The sequence below is a fragment of the Amphiprion ocellaris genome, chromosome 13 (assembly GCF_022539595.1).
Source record: "Amphiprion ocellaris isolate individual 3 ecotype Okinawa chromosome 13, ASM2253959v1, whole genome shotgun sequence".
In the NCBI taxonomy this organism is placed as follows: domain Eukaryota; kingdom Metazoa; phylum Chordata; class Actinopteri; family Pomacentridae; genus Amphiprion; species Amphiprion ocellaris.
The window spans coordinates 6,312,157-6,324,705 of NC_072778.1; positions in this window are offsets into that span (position 1 = coordinate 6,312,157).

A 12,549-nucleotide genomic window follows, 5' to 3' on the forward strand; every position below is an offset into this window, starting at 1 on the left:
GAATAACGGTGCAGACGCTTCAGTCATAAGTTAGGACAAAGCTGGAGTTCTGCAAACTCCCTCCCATCGCTGATCCCATTGGATAGCGGAGCTCCTGCCCGCCCTCCCACCGCCTCTCCCCGGCCAGTGCGCAGCGCAGCCCGGTGTCCTGCTCGTGGAGGAGGCTGTCAATCAGCGGAGACAGGTAGAGGAAGACCCGGGAGATCTTCATCACCTCAACATCACATCAAAACGCGATGAAATGTGTGATAAAAGTCGCTCCCTTTCCTCCAGAATAAACAAACTGCGATCAATGCTCTCGTTGAAGGCACATTCTACACTACTGGTGGGTTAGACTTTCAAATTTCTGCAACATCAGGAGGTAAAAACCTACCAAAATGCAAAAAAAAAAAAAAAACAACAAATAATTTAAAATATTTTCTGACGATGACAAAGTCCTAATTGACACGTGTATTTATAATAACAACTTACATATGTATATTTTACGTTTATGCACACTATATCATGTTTATTGTGATGCATTCTAACAATTTAAATGGTAAATATTATGTTTTATCATGATGGTACAATAAATGAAGGAAACGATTTAGTCTGCAATAAAATTTAATTAAAAAAAAAAAAGAAAGAAATATTAAGTCCCATAAGTGGATGGAGAAGAAATACTAAATTGAAATTGTATTTTCTTTTGGTTGTTTGTGTGTATAAATGTCAAATAAAATTTTACATTTGATTGTTATATAAACAGAAAAAAAATGTAACATTTAGAATTGTCAGTTAATTTTAATCAACAGTTAATAATCAATTCCACTAAACTCTGCTATTTAAGCCTGTTGTCTTCTGTGTTTGCGGTTATGGTGAATTTTGGAGCATTATTTAAAAATATACATTTCTCAGGTATGATTAGGCAACTGTTATAGTTTTGTTTGCATTTTTTCTTATCTCTAGAAGTTATAATATGAGGTTAGATATTTGCATAAAGGATAAGGTGCTGGGAGCTTCATTAGCATGGGCAAGTAGCTCCATCTAGTGGCCAAACTTTGGTATTTCCACAATAAAAGTTTACAGCCGAACTTATTAAGAGCTGGAAAACCACATTTAAACACAAGATGACTGGGGTAATGTGTGACAAAAATGGAAAATCACAGATATACTGAAGGTTTTAGTCTTTAGGTTTTTGTTAAATCTGAAGTTTGAATCATAAAAAATATTTTAAACTATGACAAGTTACTGAAAAGGATAAACCACTACTGAAGATTTTCTCATACAAAACTATTACTTAGAGGTGAGATGAGCCACTGCATTTATCTGTCTTATCTTAAGTTTGTTCCACCACAGAAAGAAATGCTGCTTCTATTAATCTCAATGCACTGCTACGTACAATCCAGACTATCTGTGTGTATATAATATAAAAGTTATATAACTTTCTTATGTAACTGGTGAAGTGAAGCAGAGCTCTCTGTGACTTTTCTTAAACTGACTCTTTGCAAAAACCATCAATCAAATGTTCTAAAAATCCAAGAATATGAGCGACATTTTTCCAACTTTAATGGCTCCATGTTGAGAATAATTTAAATACAAAACAAGGTTGTAATAGACATTCAGTGGCACAGCGACACACGTACAAAATTATACACTGGTAAAAGACAGTTTGGATAAATAAGAGGTTACTATTGGACAAATTATACACAATCTGGACAGCAGGAGGTTTTTCATGGAACATAACCTTGGTGACAAATTTGGACATTTGTTCCAATTTTATCTCAGCTGGTTAAAAAACTGGGTTCATAATAACAAACTTGTAGTGAAGAAAAAGAAGTCCATGTGTTCAGTCAGCAACAAAATCCCTTTGATTTGCAGATTATTTTTGATGATATATTGGATTTACTGGCTCACATTGTGGCCCCATGTTGATTTAATTCTAAATATATAGAATAAATATAACTGTCTGGGTTTAAAGAGAATAAATTCTCAGTTGATTCTACCCATTATTGATTTTAACATTGTCTATCAAACCACCACTTACTTTTATCATAGTGTTACCATAATATTGTATACAAGTAGAAGTGTTTTGAGGCGTCCAGATAGAACTTCCTATTGTTGCATTGCTTAGTTGGTTGCAGTGTAAATCTACACACATCCCAATTAAGCTGGTTTCACTTCATTTTCATGTGTTTTTTTTAAATTGCTCTTCCTACAGTTTTTGGTGCAACATAGATCTTTTGACTCCATCACACAGAGGTTCAGGTAATCTTTATTTTCTCATCTTAAATCAACTTCTTTATGCTTTTAATTTGCTACTTGTTTCATTTGTGCTACAGAAGTTTGGGATTACCCAGACAATTCCATGTTTTCCATGAAAACTCACACTTTTATTCATGTGCTAACATAATTGCACAAGGGTTTTCTAATCATCAATGAGCCTTTCAACACCATTAGCTAACACAATGTAGCATTAGAACACAGGAGTGATGGTTGCTGGAAATGTTCCTCTGTACCTCTATGGAGATATTCCATTAAAAATCAGCTGTTTCCAGCTAGAATAGTCATTTACCACATTAATAATGTCTAGACTGGATTTATCATTCATTTAACGTTATCTTCATTGGACAAAAAAGCTTTTCTTTCAAAGAAAAGGACATTTCTAAGTGACACCAAACTCTTGAACGGTAGTGTACATACATACTATTATATATATGTACTATTACAATAACTGAGTTCTTGATGTCTGGGTGGGAGAAGGAGGTGTCTATATTTGTAGTGTTTGTTTTGGCTGCAGTTAATTATTGATGATTCTCATTGTTGATTAATCTGTTGATTATCTGATTAATAAAATGTCTGAACAAGGTGAGAAATGTTGATGAGTTGTTCCTAAAGCCAAACATAACGTCCCCAAATGTCTTCTTTTTGTCCACAACCCAAAAATGTTCAATTTACTGTCATAGATGAGGAATGAAACCTGAAAATATTCACATGTAAGAAGCTGGAATCATTTAGAATTTAGACCTTTTTCTCTTTAAGACTCTCAAATAGTTAGTGATTAATAGCTGACTACTGTCTGATGAATTGTTGGAGCCTACATGTTGTGTAACACTGTGTTTTTTGTATGTGGTTTGTATTTGTGTTTTTTGGTTTGGACCGGCTTGAAAATAAGATGCTACATCTCATGAAGCTACAGGATCTTTTGATAAATTCTAATCCATACATTTTGTGGTTAAGCTGCAATCATTATTGATTAATTAATTAACTGTTAACTATTTAACTGACATTTTGATAATCAATTAATCAGTTTGTGTCATTTCTTTCGCAAAAAGCCCAAATTTTCTGATTCTAGCTTCTTAAATTGGAATATTTTCTGGTTTCTTTCTTCTTCTATGACTTTAAATAGAACATCTTTGGGTTCTGGACAAAAAAAAATGTGAGGACGTCACCTTAGGCTTTAGGAACAACTGATACTTTGCTTTATATTGAGGGCAATAGATGTAAATGTAAAACAAATACAATTTAACACATTTTAATGAGAAGAACATAGGAAAATTGGTTTAGTTTTTCATGCATCGATGCACAAACAAAAGTAGCTTCACTGTCAGTTTTTAAATCTTGTCCACTAATATTCACAGTGCAGTTTTCCAAACTGAAGCTGTATAGAAAATGTCAGAGAATAGAAATAAGCCATTAGTTCCTATAGCAAACAAAGACCTGGCACATCTTGGTGTCTAAGCTTTTGCAAATATAAATTGCATTTAATGTTTGCACAGCAGCAAAAATGCACAGTCAGATGGAAAAGAATACACTGATAATGAAATACTTCTGGACCCTCAAGGAGTTTGGTTCAGGCCGAAATGAGTTCACTGAAAAGTCTAATTGCAGGAGGAAGTGCTGTTTGAATTTCTCTGCAGATGATCTGTGAAGTGAAGCCTGCTGCTGAACTCCTGCACTGCACTTCATCTGTCCTGTGAAATGACATTATGGAGGATAATTACAACCCTCCTGGTTTTGAGAGACATAAATGTTTATTCAGGTTTGCTATTTGACAATTTGTGGCTTCCGTAATCAGGCCGTTGGCTGCCTGGACGTTAAGTAGGACATGAGTCAACTAATGTAATTGAATTACAGAGTGGGCTGGACTGGCGGTTGCTGTTCAGACTGCGCAGCCTGACACAGATTCAATGTTCTGGTAGCAGACAGAGCATCAAAGCAGATTACTTCCTCACAGGAGACGTTTAGCTAACCTGATTACACCAGCTAAGCCAGGAGCTCTCAGGATGCTTTTGATATAAATATCAAGTTGTTGTTATGTTTGAGCTAATTCCCTCATGCTGACTGATGCTTTCTTTAATGCGCTGTCACTGATCCGAGCACTAATTCTGAGGTGGAAGAGAGACGCATGCAGATGCTGTAGCGAAGTGAAAGTTGAGATGACTTCTGAAGTGGCTCATTCTACAGTTTGTGAAGCTGTCTGCATGAGTTTTCATCCTGAAATCATATTGTATTATGGGGAAAAGTATGACTGATTGAGCAGACAGGAAGTAGATCTTTTTCTGGTTATGTATTAAACTCTTATGGATTCATCTGCTTCATAACTCTAATGACCAGATTGCTAATTGCAAAAAATCTTGCATACCTTCACCCGATCCTTCAAAATCATAAAGCTGGGCAAGTTGTTTAAATGATCAGTTTAATAATTTCTGATAGAATGTAAACACACGTCCATTTGACTAAATTTGAACAATGTATGCAAATGAAAAAGTCATTTTTAAAATGATCAAACTGTTTTTAGCTAAAATTATATTCCTTACCAGCTATATAAACCTCCATACATATCCCTACATACAGTCTATCCTTTACATATTTTAATACTGTATGTATATTACATGCATATATTATATATTTCATAAAAAAGTGCAATACCACTGACATGCATTTAGATTACTTATGTAATTTTTTTTACTTTTATACTACATTCCCTAAATGTTTACACTGTTTTTGATGCTGTAAGAATGTGAATTTCCCCACTGTGGGGCCACTAAAGGGTTATCTTATCTTATTTTATCTTATCTTATCTTGTACATACACTGTGGAACTATCCTGTGCAACATTATTTATTGCATTCATGTTCATACTAATATTCGTATGCAAATCAAGCTCTGTGAAATTCTATTTATCTACTCTTTTTAACTTTTCAAGTGCAATTCTGCACACCATGCATGTCCTACAGTTATGGATGCAAGTACCCATGATACCATTTTGTGTGTTGTTTTTACTTTGCCCGATTTGCACGATTTCTGTTCGTTATTTACACCCTCAAGACAAACCTTTTGTAACAACACCTCATGATATCCCTTTAGAAAACCTGTAAGCCCATTGGAGTTGTCACTTTTAGACAGTTAATCCATATGTTTCTCCAGGATTGCACTTTATTGCAGCACCAACATGGTTACGCTTGGTAGGACCACAGTGCATCATATTTAAGCTCTACGTCAGCAGGCAGATGACGCACTGAAGGGCTTTTGAGTAAGTATCAATGAAAATTCCCCTCAGCTTTAAGATCTGCAGCTGACCCAGGAATCTGATCTCTGACATTTAAAACTACAATACTGAACCCAGTCATCACATCACATGTTTATACTGTGGTGATATTAAAGGAAACAAAGGGACAAGAGGGCGATGACAGATCTGACATTAATGTCTGAAGCTTTCAGCCTCTTTTCTGGATGAACTCCAGCTATGCTGCTGTTTAGGAAACAGTGTGTTCTTGTATTTCATTTGAAAAACATTTACACTTTCGGAGCTACAGACAGGTGACAAATTAAAGACAAAACCAACATTAATTAGTGTCTTTATCACTAATTCATGCTTCAACTGCCTGTGAGTCCATGAGAACCCCTCTGCAGATGTCCATGTGCAGCCCAACGTTTCTGATTGTGTGGACTTTACAGACTACAAGACTGCCAACTAACTGTTTATGCACCAGAGGAAAAAAAGGCGCCTGAAACAAATGCTTGTTATGAGAGAAAGCTATGTGAGGAGATTCTCTGTCATCATTTAATCATTTAAAGAGAATTAAAGGAGTCACTGCCAGACTTTTGAGGTGCTTTGATTTGTTCATACTTTCCATCAGTGGTGCCCAAACACAGAAGGAAGTCTTAAAATTCTCTCCAGAAGTCCTGTAATGTATCTGCCCACTGTGCAAGTCACACCTCAACAATAATCACCGTGCCAACCCCTAAATCTATAGCTAGCTGCTATACATGTCCTGTAATAAGTGTAAAGTCACAAAAAATGGCTTTTCAAAAACATCCATGATTGTTTTCCTGGATTCAATAGGAGGAGCAATATGAGCATCTGCATAAAAACCAACACATAACTATTATAATAAACACAGAACCATGTGGGCTTCACCATGAAAATCTGCATCATTCATACAGAAATTATGAACTGAGCTTAGAAAAGCCTCTAGAACAGCCACTGATTCTCCAAGTCTCTGAGCTGTACTGGTGGTCAATTTTCTAAAAGATAATCCCTGATTTGGTGTTTAGTGGGGTTGGGATCTAGTGACAGTGAAACATCTGATTCAAGTAATACTCATATTCAGACTATTCAGTGATACCGTACGGATCCCATCAGGACAGAATTGCTTCATTAAGGGATAAAGGTGATCTCTGAGAAGAAGTTTGTATGGATTTGTAGTGATTCTTCCCTCTAAGGGGACAAACGGATCCAAACAATGTCAGCAAAATGCCCCCACAGCAACTCAGTATCACTGGATCTCTTAACTGTAGTGGTCAAAGGCTTAGCTTTTTCCTTTAATTTGTCACTCATCTCCGTATGACGTCCACTGTGCTGCTCAGAGACGCTGCAAGAAAGACACGAGATCTCACCACCAGCTGTACTACTTCAGCTCCACAAATATCTGGCAACCATGTGCATCAGGCTAATCAAATGACTGGACATTGACATTAAAATACTGATGTTTTTTGTTCCTGAATCACGGATCATGGAACAACAACTTCTCATTTGCTTATCAAACAAATGCCTCTACGAAGCCGTGGAGAAAGCTGAACAGGTTTATGAGAATGATAAAGTAAAAGTGAGATATAATTATGTTTGGTTCTGTTGACAAGCTGACATTTAGAGCAGGCAGACAGATGTCAGAGAAGTGAAGTCCCCTCAATAAGATTAGTTCAGACCATCAAAGGCCATTTCCTTCACTCTAAAACAGCTCTACAGTACACTGCCTACTCTCATAAAATCTATCAACATATTGCAAAGTCAAAGCTCGGTCATAAAGATCAAATGCAGGCGTCGATGAGAAGATGAAGGGCTGCTGTAATCCAAAGCGGCCATTCATACACCATGATCTGTCTGCTGTGAAGTGTGTGAAAATGGGATCTGACCCGAGTGAACCGACGCAAAAAAGACAATCAAGTTCGAACTTGAACTTGAGTTAAATTAAAAAAGAGGACGGATAATGAGATGCTAATCATCGTCTTTTCATTCAGGGATACTTGAGTGCAGTTTTCAGGGTCAGTCCTGTCTCATCCTTGAGGGACTGTGGAGAAACATTGTTCAAGAGGAGGGTAAATTGGTACTTGTTTTCTTTCTTGCTTTTTTTTTAAACAAGCGAATCATTGGTTTTGGTCTCGGGCAACAGGAGTTGAGTTGAATAGGCTTTTAAAAAGCGAGCTACAAAAAGGTTATTGTATGCCTTGTGCCTTGGGGAAGTGAGCGCCAGAGAAACAACACTGCCCTCTTTTCTAATAACGAGTGCGTGAACGGCCGAGCATTAATACTGACAGTGGATCTATTGCATGTCTGTATTTGTTTAACATGCTTCTGGGTTTTAAATTGTCGTCCCGGTTTTCCCAGCAAACCCTCGTTGCTGCGCCTAATGTGAGGGCCTGCTGTTTCCCTCTCGCCTTCTCCCTCTTTCCATCTGCCTCATCTGCCCACGCTGTAGAAATCTCAGCGCGAGGAAATAAATATCAATCAGCAAACTCCGCTGATACATGGGCGTTGTATGAGATATCGTTCGCAGCAGCATTCGCCAGACAAACCAAACAGTCGTTCGTTTTGGGAGGGAGCGCCGCATATTGCAGCCATGTTGAAATGTAGAATTATAGCATGCAACACTTCTGATGAAATATGCAGAAGGTACTTCAGTATTTTCTCACTCGTGTGAGTCAGAAGGGAAAAGGGTGGGATTAGGACGCATCATTGAGTTTACGATCTACAGGTCTAGTGGTGCTGTCAGTGCTCTAGTTTGATGGAATTATTCATCCAGTCCAGGGGTGTCAAACATACAGCACGTGTCCCGGATTGGACCCTCTGGTGGGCCAGTTTTGGCCCACGGATGACTTTGCAAAGTGTAAAAATTACACAGGTGAAAATTAATACTAACTTAAAAGACTGTCTCTTAAAATATTTAACCCTCCTGTTGTCCTGCGGGTCAAATCAACCCGTTTTAAAGTTTGAAAATGTGGGAAAAATATATTTTCACAGTGAAACTTCTGATGTTCACATTTTCAACATTTTTGGGAATTTTTTTAGCATTTTTTGGTGGAAAATAAATGTGGAAAAAAAATGTTTCTTTAAGAACATTCACAAAAAAATCAACCAAAATCCAGCGAAATTCGCTGGATTTTGGTTGATTTTTTTGTGAATGTTCTTAAAGAAAACATAAGATATTTTACTGATATATATGTAATCACTAGGTATTTTTAGGATTTTTTTGGAATATTTTTCTCATTTTTTGAAAAGATTTACAAGAATTTTCTTGCCAAATTTGGGGGATTTTTTTAAAATAAAATTTTTAAGGGAAACTTTTTAGGAATTATTGGAATTTTCTGAAGTTTTTGCAAATTTTCAGAAATTTGGGGAAATTTTTGGCTGAGTTTTTGTATTTTTTCAGACAAGGAAACAATATTTTTTGGTGCCCATAAATGAAGACAACAGGAGGGTTAAATACAATGACCATTGTGCATCAGCAGCTTCAGTACAAAAGTTTGTGCTCATGCGATGCTACAACTATTATGTATTTTTTTATGTATAGATTTCATACATTTACGAGGCAGGGGGACAACTTCACCTTCTTCCTTAATAGTTCCCATTTAGTTTGTAAGATGTGTCAGTTCAGGTGGTCAGGATTACTACACAGATTTCAATTTATTTATTTATTTATTTTTTTTAATTTTAGCCTTTATTTAACCAGGTCAGTCCTGTTGAGATACAATGAACTCTTTTTCAAGGGAAGCCTGGCCAAGACAGCAGCCAGAGAAACATTAAAAGTGCAACACTTAAAAACAGACAACACCAATGCATGCCAGATTAAAGCACAGGATTAAGAATTTACATTGAAACAACAAGTGTGAAAAGTAGCTGCTGCAAGATCTTTCATATGTTTTTTTAAAAGTTCCAATGGTGATGAGTTCCTTCAGATTCATTGTCTTCTGCAGTGAGTTCCAGACAGCAGGTGCAGAGTATTTAAAACAATGTTTCCCAAATTCAGAATGCACCTTTAGCATGTTTAATAAGTATAAATCAGATATGGAAATTAATCTAAATTTAAAATAATTTATAGATCTTGACAAGTTGTTTTGATCATAAAGCAAAATACTACATTGTTCAGTTCCAGATACCTGAGACTGAATGTTTTGCGACTTTTATAGACACACTGTTATCTGTAAGTTGTAATGTGTAAATGATAAACTGAGGCAAAATGTTATTCAAATAGAACTTATTTTTCCTAAGAAATTTCGTTCATGATGTTTGAACTCTTCCAGAATGTACTTTTTGTCACTATTCATAGGTTATTATGCTAAAATTTTACTGGTCTGGTCCACTTGAGATCAAATTGGGCTACATGTGGCCTCCGACCTAAAATGAGTTGGACATCCCTGATCTAGTCACTCAAAAGGAAGTCATAAAAATACACTATCTTGTCTATACTGTGTATGATTTTCTCAGAGTGGAAGAACTTGCAACACCAGCTACTAGTCAGAGCTTATCGCCCAACATTAGCCATTTTTGGGTGCCATCAGCTGTGGAATCAGAAAAAGTTCTGTCCTTGTCTCTTTAGGTCACTTATTTTACACATTTTTTTCTTTATCTCACTGATTTATATTTGGTTTTGAGGTCATAGTGGGTTGTAGTGGGGGTAGTGTTCCTAATATTTGCATTATTTTTATTGTGTTGCAGGAGGAAGACTAAATATTAAAAACACTTTAAAAGGTGACACAGTCCAGTGCACCGCCACCCACCATGACGTCAGTAATGAGTATAAAGCAGAACTATCATAGTTTTTATCATGTCAGCAAGAACTGAAGAAGCTTCAGTAGAATTTATGGCAGAGCTGCTGTATTGGATTACATTTGATTCAACAAGTGGGTCTAATAAAATGGTCACTAATGATAATGAAGATAATAACTCACCCTACAAGACAATCTTTGATTTGCAAGCCTTTTGATCTTTTACATAGCTGTTAAATTTTATGTACCCGATTATAAAATTAATTAGGTTGGCTAATGGGTTGTAAGTCAATTATTATGAGTTTAAAGACACTGGAAGAGAGAGTTGAGAATGCAGTGGAACAGTCAGAGGCTGGACAAGTTTTACGTCTGTAAATGTTTTCTTTTAATTTGAGGTTTGTTTCTGCTTGCATTTAAATGCATTTGTATAATCTTCCTATTTGTAAGTGAGGGCTAACAGAGCTACAGCAGCTTGTTTCATACTATAAGCAGCAGCATTCAGCACAGCAGCTTATGCACTGCCTCTTATTTGGATTTGAAAAGCACATTATAGACAACTATTGAATGTTCATGCTCACTGGGACTCACACAAACCTTGTATCTGGCTGTTAAATTGTAATAAATTATATTTTTGTAGCAATTTTTGAAGCAGTCTGATGTGTGGTAGGTCAGTTATCAATTTTTATATTATTTTGTTTACTCATCTGATGCTACGAGACAAATCACACACATTTAGAGATGACAGATGTCAAGGACAGCACTATACAGTACAAAATTTTATCCATTCTGTTTTTGATGTACAGTCATCACAACAACACACAGGAGTCCAGGAGCTCAAGCAAGCACATCAGCAGCAAATCAACACAATTAATAGCTATTGCCATCTTAAAAACTGAATGAATAAATATTAAAATGACAATGATAAAACAAAAACAAAAGGAAACAATGGAGGGAAGGTCTGCCACTGTACATGCAGTACCACAGCTGACCAACAGGTGTCCCTGCTTCACCATTAAAAGCCTGTCTTTAATCACTACTAAACAACACCAGTAAGGACTCTGCAGGACAGAATTAGATTCTTAAATGCATGTTTTTCCCCCTGAAACACTGTCTACACTTCAGGACACTGACCTGTTCATAGTAACATCTCTCTGATGGAAATCTGGCAAAAATAAAGTCCAGCAGGGAAACGTCCAGTTCTCTTTTTCTCTTTTAATCTCACAAACCGCCCCAAAATAAATGCCAAACTGTTACTGGCACAGAAAATATGAACATAATTCATTAATTAGGTAATTAGTGTAGCAACAATGAGACCGTGTGCGTGTGAAATAAATTAATTAGCTAGTCAATTAGCAGCCCTTGTGCTTTATTTATTATCGCATATTTTTGATGAAACAGTGGTCACTGCTGGAGAATGGTCATGTTGCAGAATAATTAAAAACCAACAGTATGAAACATCAATCAAAACCCACACAGCAAACATTAAGACACAAATGTCTGAACACAAACCGCTTTAAATTGAGGTTTTTTTGGAAGGACTCCTTTAGTTGTCGGTGGCTAATTTCTGCATAATTTAATGAAAAAGTGTATTTAAAACAGTAACTTTGCCTGTGCCACTATTGTGAAATATTTCCAGGGACGGATTCATATCGTCTGATGCAGGTTGCACAAAGAAACCAATCTGAGGTAACTGCAGTAATTTCAGTAACAATCTGACCTTTGATAGATACAGATGGGGATCATACAGCGAGCCAGCTTTCATATACACAGACTGCAAATTGCTTTGCTGCCGTAGCCGACTCTGAAACAAGATAAGAAAATGAAGAGGACTGTGCTCTTTGATTTCTTTGAAACTAATATGAAACTGTACACAGTGGCTGCAGAGGAGTGAGGAGGACAGTGACAAATCGCAGCGAGTGGAGTGTGCTGCTGTTCATTAGACCCTTTAGCCTATTTCACACTTGCACTGGACCCTGTTTTTCTGGATACCCTTTCAGAAGCACAGTGCTCAGGTTTGAGAGTTTGTTGGAGTTTGGGCAAATAACCTAAAGCACAGGAAAATGGCTGGAGGACAGATTTAAACGAGAGAAGATGTTCAATCTGCAGCCCTTATAGCTGATTTTCTGACGTGTGGTTCACAACAGACAAGAGAATTACACCAGTTTGTGTCTAGAACAGACAGTAATCGACACTGACAGTCGAATCACGTTTAACGTTACACACTGGAGGTTTCGCCACAGGTCCAAGCCAATTTACTCACACCATAGGCTCTGCTGTAGCCGTGCCAGCAAAAGACAGCAGAAAT